This window comes from Pleurodeles waltl, chromosome 7 (assembly GCF_031143425.1).
Source record: "Pleurodeles waltl isolate 20211129_DDA chromosome 7, aPleWal1.hap1.20221129, whole genome shotgun sequence".
Lineage (NCBI taxonomy): Eukaryota > Metazoa > Chordata > Amphibia > Caudata > Salamandridae > Pleurodeles > Pleurodeles waltl.
In genome coordinates, this window is record NC_090446.1 from 1,261,089,448 (window position 1) to 1,261,103,682 (window position 14,235).

Below are 14,235 nucleotides of genomic sequence, written 5' to 3' on the forward strand. Positions count from 1 at the left end.
TAACTCGTCCCTTATCCCACAGCTTATTTTTTTAAAACGAATAAAAAATTACCCAAATGTATAAATAAATACCTAAGTAGTAATACACTTCCCCACCCACAACCCCATATATCCCGCCCCTAAAAAAAAAAAAAATGCATAAATTAATACTTAAGTATTAATACACTTTCCCACCCATAACCTCTACATCCCGTACATCCAGTCCCTTAATCCACAGCATGTCCTTTAAAAAAAAAAATACTCAAGGTCATAATTGAATAGCTGAGTATTAATACACTTCCCCACCCACAACCCCTACTTCCTATATATCCCGCCCCTAAATCCACAGCATGATTTCAAAAAAATAAAAAAATACCCAAGTGTATAAATTAATACCCAACTATTAATACACTTCCCCACCCATAATCCCTACATCCCATATATCCCGTCCCTTAATCCACAGTATGTCTTTAAAAAAAAGGGAAAAAAAATACTCAAGGTCACAATTTAATACCAGAGTAATAATACACATGCCCACCCATAACCCCTTCATCCTATATATCATGCCCCTAAATCCACAGCATGATTAAAAAAAAAAAAAAACAAGTATATAAATGAATACCTAATTATAAATACACTTCCCCACCCATAACCCCTACATCCCATATATCCCGTCCCTTAATCCACAGCATGTCTTTAAAAAAATAGAAGAAGAAAAATACTCAAGGTCATAATTTAATACCTGAGTATTAATACACTTCTCCACCCATAACCCCTACATCCCATATATCCCGCCCCTTAATCTGCTGCATTTTTTTAAAATTAACAAAAAAAATACTCAAGTATTTAAAATAATACCTGAATAGTAATACATTTCTTCACCAATAACACCACCATCCCATATATCTCACCCCTTATCCCAGTACATTTTACTAAAATCTTGTAGTAAAAAATATTAACACCCCCCCCAAAAAAAGAAAAAAAAAATCAACACAAATAAAAATCCATCACTTAAAAAAAAAATACTCAACCATTAAAATTACTACCACAGTATTAACACACTTCCTCACCCATAAAACCAACATCCCACTTTGTTACCTGTGCTTTTCACAAGAAATGTTTGCTCCAAATACTTAGAGCATATATAATATATACCTAGAAGTAATTTTTTAACTTTCTAAAAGTTCTGTTTAACTTTGCAAACGTTTTTTACAAAGTTTTGAAAAGTTTTCTTCTTTTCTCTAAAAAGTTAGCTCTGTTATTCTACTAACTTTTTATTCACTTACCCAAACTATTTTTTCTCTTTCAATATGTCTTCTGTAGATGCTACCCCTAGAGTTGTGAAAACAACATATGAAAATCTTAACTTTAAAAGTTTGAGGGGTCTCTGTATTGAAAGAAATTTGGGGATTGGGAAGAACCTCAATAAGGAGCTCTTCTTAAATCTTCTCCTGCAAGATGACCAGGGACTCAGCACAGGTCCAGATCAGACAGGGGAGGAGGTAGAGGATGACCTAAACCAGGAATGCTCAGAGGAGCAAACTGACATTCCTGGGGAGGGTCCTTCCACAGATCTATCTATCAATAAGCCCCCTAGTGTAACTGGCAGTGGGAAGGGTTCACAAACACTTAGGGCTCCCTTCACCCCTAGAGGCCAGGTCACTAGAGTGGCCCCTGTCAGAGATAGATCTGCCTCTGCACACTCTCATGTTACCTCTGTTTCAGAGGCTTCACACAATTCTAACCCTGAGGACCAGTCCCTAGATAGGGAACTCAGAAAGCTGAGGTTAAAGGAGGTCAGACTGAGGCTAACGCAGTAACAGTTGGCCTTAGACAGAGATTCCCTGGCTGTGGAGAAAGAGAGGCAAGGTTTGGGGTTAGTTCCCCATGGTGGCAGCAGCAGTTTTAGAAATTCAAATGTTAGGGAACCTTCCTATGATTCTAGAAATCTGCACAAAGTTGTCCCTCCTTACAAGGATGGTGATGACAGCTACAAGTGGTTTGCTGCACTTGAGAGGGCATGTAAAGTTCAGAGGGTCCCTCGTGTACAATAGGCTGCTATCCTTTGGTTATCCTTCTCTGGCAAGGGGAGCTACAGACTTCTTATTGTCAGAGAGGATGATGCAAATAATTATCAAATTCTTAAAGGTGCACTGTTAGATCGTCTGGGCTTAACCACTGAACAGTACAGACTTAAGTTCAGAGAGACCAGAAAGGAGTCATCACAGGACTGGACAGACTTTGCGGACTGTTCTGTGAAGGTCCTAGAAGGTTGGTTAAATGGCAAGTAAGGTGACTGACTATGTAAGCCTGTATAACTTGATTCTGAGAGAGCATATCTTGAATAATTGAGTGTATGACTTATTGCATCAATAGCTTGTGGACTCAGATCTGACCTCTCCCCAAGAATTGGGAAAGAAGTCAGACAAATGGGTCAGAACAAGGGTGAGCTGAAAAGCTCATACAGGGGGTGGGATGGCAAGAAGAAAGATGGTGAAATATCTCAGGAGAAGCATGGGGATCAAAGTAAACTCAAAGATAATTCTTCAGGTCCAAAACACTCCTCTGGGGGTGGGGATAAAACCTCTTTATCTTCTTCAAACTCTTCACACAATCAGAAAATGCCTTGGTGCTATGTGTGTAGAAATAAAGGCCATTGGCCAGGGGATAAGTCGTGCACAGGTAAAGCCCCTGAGCCTACCACCACTAAGACATCAGACTCTAGTGCCCCTAGCTGTAGTGGTAATAGTGGTGGGACTACTGGCAATAGTCGAACTAAAGGAGTAGTTGGGTTCACTTTTGGGACCATAATAGAAACTGGAGTAGACAGTCCCAAGACAGTTTCTGTCACACCTGGTGGCATTGGCCTTGCCACTTTGGCTGCTTGTCCCCTTAACATGGATAAGTACAGGCAGTCACTCTTGATAAAAGGTGTTGAGGCCCAAGCCTTCAGGGACACAGGTGCCAGTATCACTTTGGTGTCGGAAAACCTAGTGTCATCTGCACAACACCTCATTGGACAGAAGTACCAGGTTACTGATGTCAATAACTCCACTGAGTCTCTCCCTTTTGGTAGTTTAACTAAGTTGGGGTGGAGTTACAGGCCCTAAGCAGGAGGTGGTATCACCTAGCTTACCTGTAGACTGTCTCTTAGGGAATGTCCTAGAGGCCTCAGGTTGGGCTGAGGTAGAGTTTAGGACCGATGCATCCATGCTGGGTATCCCTGAGGAATTGCTTCCTCGCATTTCTGGTGAAATGAAAAAGCAAAGGAGAGAAAAAGGCCTGAAATCTCAGGATCCCTCTCCACCAACAGGTAAGAAGGGTATCAAAGTATCCCTTCCCCACCCTGCCACTAAGGATACGATTCCTGTGGTGGGAGAATCCTCTCCTTGGATGAAACGTGTACCAAGGGATCCCTCAGATACCACAGATGGACTACCAGAGGTAAAAGTACCTCTCAGTGGAACAACTAAGCCAGATGTGCACAATTGCACCATTTTAGTAAATATGGACCATCCCTCCAGCCCTCCCAGAGATACTTTAGTGCAGCATCCCTGTACTGCCTCTAAACACTTAGGACAGCAGCCGTGTTCTAGTGTACAGCTCATAGGACAGCAGCCCTGCCCCGCTCCAACTCAAGAGAAACAGCAACCCTGTTCTCTCTTACAGCCATAAGGACAAAGTGTTTGCCTAGCTATGGCTTTATTGAGACAGCATCCGTGTCTAGCATTTCCTTCATTTGACATAGGCCCAGTGGACCAATCCCACTGCCCAACTTTAGAACATACTAATAGGAACTCTGAGAATTTACACTCACAATGTCGGTTAGATATAAATCTCCAAACAGGGTGGTTTACATCCCCACAAGGAAGTAACCATATAGTGGATGATAAAGGGAGTAACCACTCTATTGCAGATCTACTCTCCCCTTATCACCACTTAGACAATAAAGTCTCTACTGGCCAAGGTTAGCCTTATTGTCCTTCGTTTGGCGGGGTTGTGTGAGAAAGTAGACTCTTTCTAGCATGGTTACCCCCCCTTTTGGCCTGTTTGTGAGTGTGTGTCAGCATGTTTTTACTGTGTCACTGGGATCCTGCTAGCCAGGACCCCAGTGCTCATAGATAAAAACCTGTATGTCAGGTTGTTTTGCCTGTCTCACTAGGATTCTGCTAGCCAGGACTCCACTGCTCATAGTTTGTGGCCTAATGTATGTGTTGTCAGTAGTGCTTCACTGAGTCACTGAGGCTCTGCTAACCAGAACCTCAGTACTTATGCTCTCTCTGCTTTTAAATTTGTCACTATATGCTAGTGACTTTATTTACCAATTTCAACTGGCACACTGGACCCCCCTTATAGGTCCCTAGTATATGGTGCCTAGGGACCAAGGGCATTGGGGTTCCAGGAGATCCTGCAGCATTTCCTTTGCCACCCATAAGGAGCTCAGGCAAACCCTTCACAGGACTGCCATTGCAGCCTTCGTGAAATATTGCACACACTATTTCACAGCCATTTTCACTGCACATAAGTAACGTATGAGTCACCTATATGTATTACCTTCACTTGCTGAAGGTTAGGTGCAAAGTTACTAAGTGTGAGGGTACCCTTGCACTAGCAAAGGTGCCCCCACATAGTTCAGGGCCATTTACCCAGACAGTCCAGTCCCAGGAAGGCAGAACAAAGCATTTCCTCTGAGAGCAAGGTGTTACACCCTCTCCCTTTGGAAATAGGTGTTACAGACTGTGGAGGAGTGGAGGAGGCTGGCCTGGCTTATAGTGGGTACCTGATAGTACTTACACCTTGTGCCAGGTCCAGATATACCTTATTAGTAGATTAGTGGTGTTCTAGCAGCTTAGGTTGATAGAGGTAGCTATAGCAGAGCTGCTTAGGCTGAACTAGGAGACATGCAAAGCTCCTACTGTACCACTTATATCATATAGCACTATGTCATAAGAAAACACAATACTCAGAGTTACTAAAAATAAAGGTACTTTATTTTAGTGACTGTTAGAAATGGGGTTTCTGGTTGGCTAGGGTATGCACCTCAGCCAGGCAGAACTTACCCACTCTAGCCAGGGCAAGGGAGTTACACGTCCAAGATAACCCCTGCTCACCCCCTTGGTAGCTTGGCACGAGCAGTCAGGCTTAACCCGGAGGCAATGTGTAAAGCGTTTGCACAACACACACACACATGTGACGCAATATCCCCACCACAAAGGAAACCCAACACCAGATTATATGAAAATATACTGTATTGTACACAACGCAATTATCAGACCAAACATCACATATCAGTACTATCCTGCTACCTTAGCAGTTGTCAGAACATTACACATTAGTTACTCTGCAAATTAGCAGTAGTCACACAACACATAGGTTACTCAGTATTCTGCAACATAAGCAGTAGTCAGGAAACACGTTATCACATTAGAACACTTGTCATAAGAATATCATAAAACACCCATCGTAGGAACGTTAGAAAACATATGGCAAGTTAGGGAAACATATTAGCAAGTCATGCCCATAAAAGGAACATTTGCATACATATGTATAAAAAAACACCATCAAAAGCAGGTGGGCAATATATAAATCAGGAGAACTCTTTAATAAGAACTTATGTTTTATATATTGTTCCTTTAACAGTACCTGGCTTGATGAAGGCACCTCCAGTGCCTAAAAGACGAACAATGGGGCCCCCGGCACTCCTATGCGCAAAACGGGGGCCTCTGCGGTCTCTTGGGAGAGAGGGGCGGTCTGCAACCCCTCTGCAATGAAAAGAATGGGCCCCTCTGGGGACCCGTAATCCTTGTGGGACCCCCCTGGCCTCTAATGGCTCTCTCCGAATGTGGGGGCCAAAGCGCCACAAAAATTTAAGATTTCCCTAGGGCAGTGACCGGGGAAAAGGGAACTCCTGTTTCTCCCCGTGTCCTGCAGAGAGAGGGTGCAGCCGTCCTTGTCCGCGGTGCGAATGCCCAAAGGAGGTAAAGGGGGCAGGGGCCTCCGTTGAGGGTCCTCACCTGCTTCCTTCTGCGGCCGCACCAGGTCCGGGGCGCGAGCCGCTCTGCTGCCTTCCCTCGTCCACGAGGGAGGCAGCTCAGGAAGTTGGTGCCGTTGTGTGCATAAACACTGAGGTTCTGGTTAGCAGAGCCTCACTGATACAGTTAGGCACCACACAGGGAATATGTACAGGGCACACTTTATGAGCACTCGGCTCCTGGCTCGCAGGATCCCAGTGACACAGGCAAAAACAAACATACATACAAGTAAAAATGGGGATGACATGCCAGGCAAGGTGGTACTTTCCTACACAACCCCCACCCCCCCCAAACGAGGGACAATAAGGCTAACCTTGCCCAGATGAGTCTTCATTCTCTAAGTGGAAATATCTGGAGAGTCCATCTGCATTGGAGTGGGTACTCCCAGGTCTATGTTCCACTGTATAGTCCATTCCCTGTAGGGAGATGGACCACCTCAACAATTTAGGGTTTTCACCTTTCATTTGTTTTAGCCAAAGTGGAGGTTTGTGGTCTGTCTGAACAATTAAGTGAGTACCAAACAGGTATGGTCTCAACTTTTTCAGTGCCCATACCACAGCAAAGGCCTCCCTCTCTATGGCAGACCAACGCTTTTCTCTAGGGGTCAACCGCCTGCTGATAAAAGCAACAGGTTGATCCTGGCCCTCAGTATTAAGCTGTGACAGCACTGCCCCAACCCCCAATTCAGAAGCATCAGTCTGGACTATGAACTTTTTGGAGTAGCAAGGGCTTTTTAGGACAGGTGCAGAGCACATGGCCTGTTTGAGCTCATCAAAGGTTATTTGACAGCTAGCTGTTCACAATACCTTTTTAGACATCTTTTTACTAGTGAGGTCATTCATAGGAGCTGCAATGGAGCCATAATTCTTAATAAACCTCCTATAAGTACACTGTGAGGCCTAGAAAGGCTCTCACCTGGGTTTGAGTTGTAGGGGGAGCCCATTCCATAATGGTCTGGACCTTCCTCTACAGTGGTGCAATCTGTTCCCCACCTACCAGGTGGCCCAGATAGACCACTTTCCCCTGCCCTATCTGGCACTTTAAGGCCTTGATAGTGAGGCCTGCCTTTTGCAGAGCCTACAACACTTTCCACAGGTGGACCAGGTGATCATCCCAGGTGAAGCTAAATACAGCTATATCATTTAGATATGCTGCACTAAAAGCTTCCAACCCTTGCAGGACTGTGTTCACCAACCTTTGAAAAGTGGTAGGTGCATTCTTCAGACCAAAGGGAATCACAGTGAATTGATAGTGCCCTCCAATGGTTGAAAATGCAGTCTTGGGTTTAGCATCTTCTGATTACTGAATCTGCCAATACCCTGCTGTTAAATCAAAAGTGCTTAGCTACTTGGCAGAAGCTAGTGTATCTATCAGCTCATCTGTCCTGGGTATAGGGTGAACATCTGTCTTGGTCACTTGGTTGAGCCCTCTATAGTCAACACAAAACCTCATCTCTCTTTTACCATCCTTGCTGTGAGGTTTTGGGACAAGCACCACTGGGCTAGCCCATGTGCTTTCTGAAGCCTCAATCACTCCTAAGTCTAGCATTTTCTGAACCTCCTGTTTAATACAGTCCCTGACATGGTCAGGCTGCCTATACATCTTACTTTTGACAGGTAAACTGTCTCCAGTATTGATTGTATGCTCACACAAATTAGTGGTACCTGGTATCAGTGAGAAGAGTTCAGAAAACTGACTTAGAAGATTTACACAGTTACCTTTCTGCTCAACAGTAAGACAATCTGCCAGTACTACTCCCTCCACTAAGCGATCAGCTTCAGTGGTGGAGAAGAGATCAGGGAGAGGGTCACTCTCTTCTTCCTGTCCCTTTTCAGTTGCCATGAGAAGGGTGAGATCATCCCTGTCATAGTAGGGTTTTAGGCGGTTCACATGGAGCACCCTAAGGGGACTCCTGGTAGTTCCCAGCTCTACCAAGTAGGTGACCTCACCCTTTTTCTCAACAATTTGATGGGATCCACTCCATTTGTCCTGGAGTGCTCTTGGGGCCACAGGCTCCAATACCCACACCTTCTGTCCTGGGTGGTACTGGGTCAGGCCAGCCTTCTGGTCATGCCATTGGTTTTGCAGCTCCTGGCTGGCCTGAAGGTTTTTACTGGCCTTTTTCATGTACTCAGCCATTCTTGATCTTAGGTCAAGTACATAATCCACAATGTCTTGCTTAGGAGCTTTTAAAGGTTGTTCCCAGCCCTCCTTAACAAGTGCAAGGGGCCCTCTCACAGGGTGCCCAAAGAGGAGTTCAAAGGGGCTAATGCCCACTCCTTTTTGGGATACCTCCCTGTAAGCAAAAAGGAGGAAAGGTAACAGGACATCCCATCTCCTTCTGAGTTTTTCAGGGAGTTCCATTATCATACCTTTGAGAGTTTTATTAAACCTCTCAACGAGACCATTTGTTTGTGGATGATAAGGAGTAGTGAACTTGTATGTTACACCACACTCCTTCCACATTGCTTTGAGGTATGCAGACATGAAGTTACTACCTCTGTCTGGCACCACTTCATTAGGGAAACCCACCCTGGAAAAGATTCCCAGGAGGGCCTTTGCCACTGCAGGAACTGTAGTGGTCCTAAAGGGGATTGCTTCAGGGTACCTAGTGGCATGGTCCACTACCACCAGTATAAACCTATTGCCTGAAGCTGTTGGAGGGTCAGGAAGTGGAATTAAGGGGGCCTTTGGAGTGCCACCAGTCTTGCCACTGGCTTGGCAGGTCACACGAGAGCGACAAAACTCTTTGGTGTCCTCTGACATGTGAGGCCAGTGAAACAGGGAACAAGCCTGTCCCAAGTTTTACTTTAGCCCAAATGCCCAGCCAAATGAATGTCATGTGCTAAGGTAAGAAGAAACTCTCTGTATTGCAAAGGGATGACCAATCTCCTAGCAGCTCCAGGTGTAGGGTCCCTTGATTCAGTATACAGGAGGTTGTCTTCCCAATACACCTTATGGCTATCACGGACATCCCCATTATGCTGTTTGGCAACTTGCTGTCTCAATCCCTCTAATGTGGGACAGGTCTGCTGTGCCACACTCAGCTCTTCCCTAGCAGGCCCCCCTGCACCCAAGAGCTCAGCAGTGTCTGCTGCCAGCTCCTCTGGTGTAGGTTCTGCACAGGGAGAGGATTCCTCTTCCTCAAAAGGGGAATCTTCTGGTGAGGGAGGGAAAGTGAGCAAGGATTTACCCTTCCTACCCCTAGCTTTTGGGAGCACTTGGTCCATTGTTCCAGGATGCAAGCTTCCCTGCCCTTTTTGCTTTTTGGCTTGAGCCCTTGTTAAAGCAAAACTATGCCGAGGAATGCCCAGCATTGCTGCATGAGCCTCCAACTCCACTTCAGCCCAAGCTGATGTCTCCAAATCATTGCCTAGTAAGCAATCTACATGTAATTCAGTGGCTACCACAACTTTCTTTGGACCAGTACCCCCCCCCCCCCTGTTGAGATTCACAACAGCCATGGGATGGCTAAGTGTTTTATTGTGAGCATCAGTCACTTGGTACTGCTGACCAAGTAGCTGTTGATCAGGGTGAACCAGTTTCTCTATAACCATAGTTACATTGGCTCCTGTGTCCCTGTAGGCCTCAACCTCAACACCAATAATTAGGGTTAGTTGCTTGCACTTACCCATATTAAGGGGACAAGCAACCAAGGTGGCAAAGTCAATGCCACCATCAGAGACTAAAACAGCCTCTGTGGTCTCCCTAACAAGACCAACCCCAACTACACTGCCAATAGTGAGCCCAGCTACACCCTTGGATTGGCTATTTGTAGTAGACTTCCCACCACCACTGCTATTACTAGGGGCACTAGAGGTTGCAGTTGGGGTTGTGGTGGTGGGAGCCTTGGTGTTTTTCTTTGGACAAGTGACATCACTTGCCTAATGTCCTTTTACTTTACATAAATAACACCATGGCTTTTTCTGATTGTGAGAAGAGGCTTTGGACCCACCACCCCCAGAGGATTTCTGTGGGCCTGATGAAGACTCAGAATGTTTCTATCTTTGTCCCCACCCTTGTCAGAAGACTTACCATCCTTCTTTTTGCCATCCTGGTCACCCCCTGTATGAACTTTTCTGTTCACTCTTGTTCTGACCCATTTGTCTGCCTTCTTTCCCAATTCTTGGGGAGAGGTCAGATCTGAGTCTACCAAGTACTGGTGCAACAAATCAGACACACAATTGTTCAAAATATGCTCTCTCAGGATTAGATTATCCAGGCCTTCACAGTCAGTCACCTTACTGCCATGTAGCCAACCCTCCAAGGCCTTGACTGAACAGTCTATAAAGTCTGTCCAGTCTTGAGAGCTCTCTTTTCTGGTGTCTCTGAACTTAATCCTGTATTGTTCAGTGGTTATGCCAAATCCATCCAAGAGTGCATCCTTCAAAACTTTGTAGTTATTAGCATCACTTTCTCTGACAGTAAGGAGCCTATCCATACCCTTACCAGTGAAAGATAGCCACAAGATAGCAGCCCACTGCCTTTGAGGGACCAACTGCACCACACAGGCCCTCTCAAGTGCAGCAAACCACGTGTTAATGTCATCCCCCTCCTTGTAAGGGGGGACTATCTTATGCAGGTTTCTGGAATCTTGCTCTCTAACAGGATTACTATTGAAAACACTGCTGCTGTCACCTTGGGAACTAACCCCAACCTCTGCCTTTCCCTTTCCACATCCAGAAATTCCCTGACTAAGGCCAGCTGCTGTTGTTTAAGCTTCATCCTGGCCTCTTCCAACCTCAGCTTTCTGAGTTCCCTTTCCATTAAGTTATCCTCAGGGTGGGAGGCTTGGGAATTGTGAGACACAGAAGAAATGTGGGAATTGGCAGAGTTGGACCTGTCCCTAACTGACTGGACTCTAGTAACCTGGCCTTTAGGAGTGAAAGGTGCCCTACTAAAGTGTGACCCCCTCCCACTACCAGTCACTAGGTGGCCTTTTAGCTGACAGGTCCTTGGAACAACCCTCCCCAGCATCCTCAGGGGACTCTTCTGAGTATGGCTGGGTACCCCCCTCCCCTACCTCCTGATCCTGGGATCGGACAGACTGGTTCTGGTCACTTTCTAGGAGAAGGCTAAGGAGAAGGTCTTTTGTAGGATTCCTACCAGTTGCTAAACCTCTTTCTATGCAGAGATCCCTTAAACTTTTAAAGTTTAGATTCCCATATGTTGCTTGGACAACTGTGGGAGTAAGTTCTACTGTACACATGATAGAAAAGGTATAGGACAGAGAGAGAAAATGTTTTTGGAACTTTTAAAAGAACAGCGAAAAACATTTTCAAACTTTTGATAACTTTTGAATGTTTTCTGAAAATTTTCTGAAACTTTTTTAGAAAGTTTTAGAGAAGTTAAGTTAAACTGTTTAGGTTACTGTGTATATTCTGAAGTATTTGGGATATGTTTTTCTTATGAAAAGCACCAATGACAAAGTAGTAAAGCAGTTGCGAGTACTTATCCCACCGCTACACCGCCAATGTAGGAAGCTGGCCTGGCTTATAGTGGGTCCCTGATGGTACTTACACCTTGTGCCAGGTCCAGTTATCCCTTAATAGTAGATTAGTAGTGTTATAGCAGCTTAGGCTGATAGAGGTAGCTATAGCTGAGCAGCTTAGGCTGAACTAGGAGACAGTGAAAAAAGGAAATTCCCCAATGGCATAAACTAAACTCAACCACACACAATACTCAGTCTCAACCACTCAATGCCTCCAATGATCAATCTAAATAAAGAAATCGGTGATAAACAGTATAAATCTAATTAATACAAACCCATAAAATTATACAATAAAACCTCACTAAAAAAAATGATAAAACCGTCACATATAAAAATCAGACATAAGGGAGACAAAACAAAAAGACATCTACTCTAGTCTATTATGCGCTGTCTCGATTTTGTTTTTTTGGTATGGGCCTATTGGCTTCTGTCCACAGTCACTGTTTAATTTCAGGCCTTTTCCAATGGGTCCAGCAATCCAGTTTGCGTTGACGCGTTTCGGTGGCTTTTCAAAAGTCCTTCCACCACCTTCTACAGGACATTGAGATATACTCCACATATATCTTTCAAATCTATTTTAAAACAAGCAGACAAACATACATCAGTTCCCACCTTAATCACTAACCCTTAAAATTTATAATACCACCAATGTGGCTAACACCACCCAAAATTATCCAAATCAGTTGCTAGTATAAACCCCAGATTCCTTTATAAAGAATGTCACATTGCAGAATGCACTACACACACTCAATTAACCAAATCTTACCTCAAGCAAAAATGTGCATACTCCTCTCCCATCATTGAACCACTCCACTCACCTGCATATACCATAAATTAAGTAGGTATCAATTAACCAGTCATCCCAAATCCATATGTTTATACACACACTGGTTTTAGTTTCACGATAGTCCACAGACCGAATAACCTCTAGATAAACAAAACATAGCCAATTAGTGGATTGATATAGTCCCTTCCATTGTGTCTTCTGATTATTACATTAATGCCATATGTGACATGTCCACCACGTGCACAACCCATATTATTAAACCAATATCAAGTGTGGAAACATTAGTGATAATAACATTATTTTAACGATAAGTGAAATATCACTACAAACGTTATCCACTGAACTTACCAAAAGATCCACTTAACTCCCAAATCAATTTATTCCATCACATAGGGCCCTATATTAATAAGTAGGCTCCCAGTCTTTTAAAGCTGAGAATTAAAAAACAGGTACATCACCTCTACTTTAATAAAAACAACTTTTATAAACATCAACCTCATATTCCTGCTCTTTTTCTCAAAGTATCTTACAATGAATACCACCCTATCCTTTATATTTTTGGAGTTCAACTTCCGAGTTCACTAATGTTCTTTATCTAATATAAAAGTCCCCCCAGAAAGAAATTCATTTATAATCCCCGTTTCATTCAAATTAATCACCCAAATATCCTATTTAAAAAGTCCTGTAATATCCTCAAGAAACAGGAAAATAATAATTTTCTCTAAAAAAACTAATCAAACTGGCCTATTCATTATATGTGAATTAAATTCCGGTTTCCATTGATTCAAAATGACACTATTTATTATATAAAATACAGAATTAACCTTAATTATGTGTATATATATATCTCCCCTCTCTTGAGATATCCCTTATTCAAATTAATACATTTGGTAATCACTTTAACCTACCCGAGAGGCGAAGCTACATTCTCGTCCTCTTCACACGATCAACTAAACCCATCTCAATACTGGTCCTCCTTTTATATATGATTGTGGGTGTTCATTCACTCCAACAAGCACTAATAGACCACATACTTTCTCCCGGTGACCCACTTCCTTTACCTCACATTAACTTCCGGTATATCAGAGCACTAAACCGCTAACTGCTAGTCCCTAATCCCGATTCCTGCGCCATCTTGGATTCTCGCGATCAATAAACAAATCGCGTACATCCTTCTTCCCATTTCCTTTTTTATTTCCGAAAACCATATACCTCAAATTACATAAAATATTACACTAACGGCCTAGGTTTGGCAGTCGGAATATTAGATTTAAATGTTTGCCATATTTAAGATCCATCGTGTTATCAACTATACTTTACCGGTAACACTGGAACTAAACGCTTTCTCCCCCCGGAGCCTCATCCAGAAATATATAAAACCCCAGTATCACCCCATACAGGGTGTAGGAATATGCCCTGTTTTCTCCTCACCATATAATAAACACTCACAACTACCCCCCTTCTCTTAGGACAAACTTTCTCCAAAATGAACCACCGTAGATCTTTTTCTGAATGATCATTCTTTTGGAAATGTTCCACCAATGGTGCATTCACTTTACCTGGTCTAATGGCTGACCTATGTTCACATAGACGGGTCCTCATTTCCCTTCCTGTTTCACCAACATAACCCAAACCACAAGGGCACAAACGTAAATGCACTATATTTTTACTACGACAATTGTTCATATTCCTTGGTGTAACTTTAAAGTCCTGATATTCAATAGACCTCTCTTCTATGCACAAATCACAACAACTACAGTTCCCACATCTAAAATTCCCTTTAATTTCCCTATCAGTAAGGTAAGGTAATCGGCAAAACGCACAATTAATTTCTTGTGCTTAATTCATGATACTCATTGTGTGTTACCATTTCAAGGCATTTACATGGTGACATTTGAATCAGCAAAACGCGCGATTTATTTCTTGTGCCTAATTCATGATATTCA

At 43.5% G+C, this 14,235-nt stretch overlaps 1 long non-coding RNA gene across 1 annotated transcript; it reads right to left on the reverse strand.

Moving 5' to 3' along the window:
• Positions 1 to 4,991: 4,991 nt before the first annotated feature.
• On the reverse strand, positions 4,992 to 13,332 carry LOC138246150 (uncharacterized). The gene is made up of 3 exons (XR_011194230.1): positions 13,198 to 13,332; positions 12,321 to 12,429; positions 4,992 to 12,074 (listed from the first exon to the last, which is right to left on the reverse strand). It is a non-coding gene; the product is annotated as an uncharacterized lncRNA (long non-coding RNA).
• Between the last annotated feature and the right edge of the window lie 903 nt (positions 13,333 to 14,235).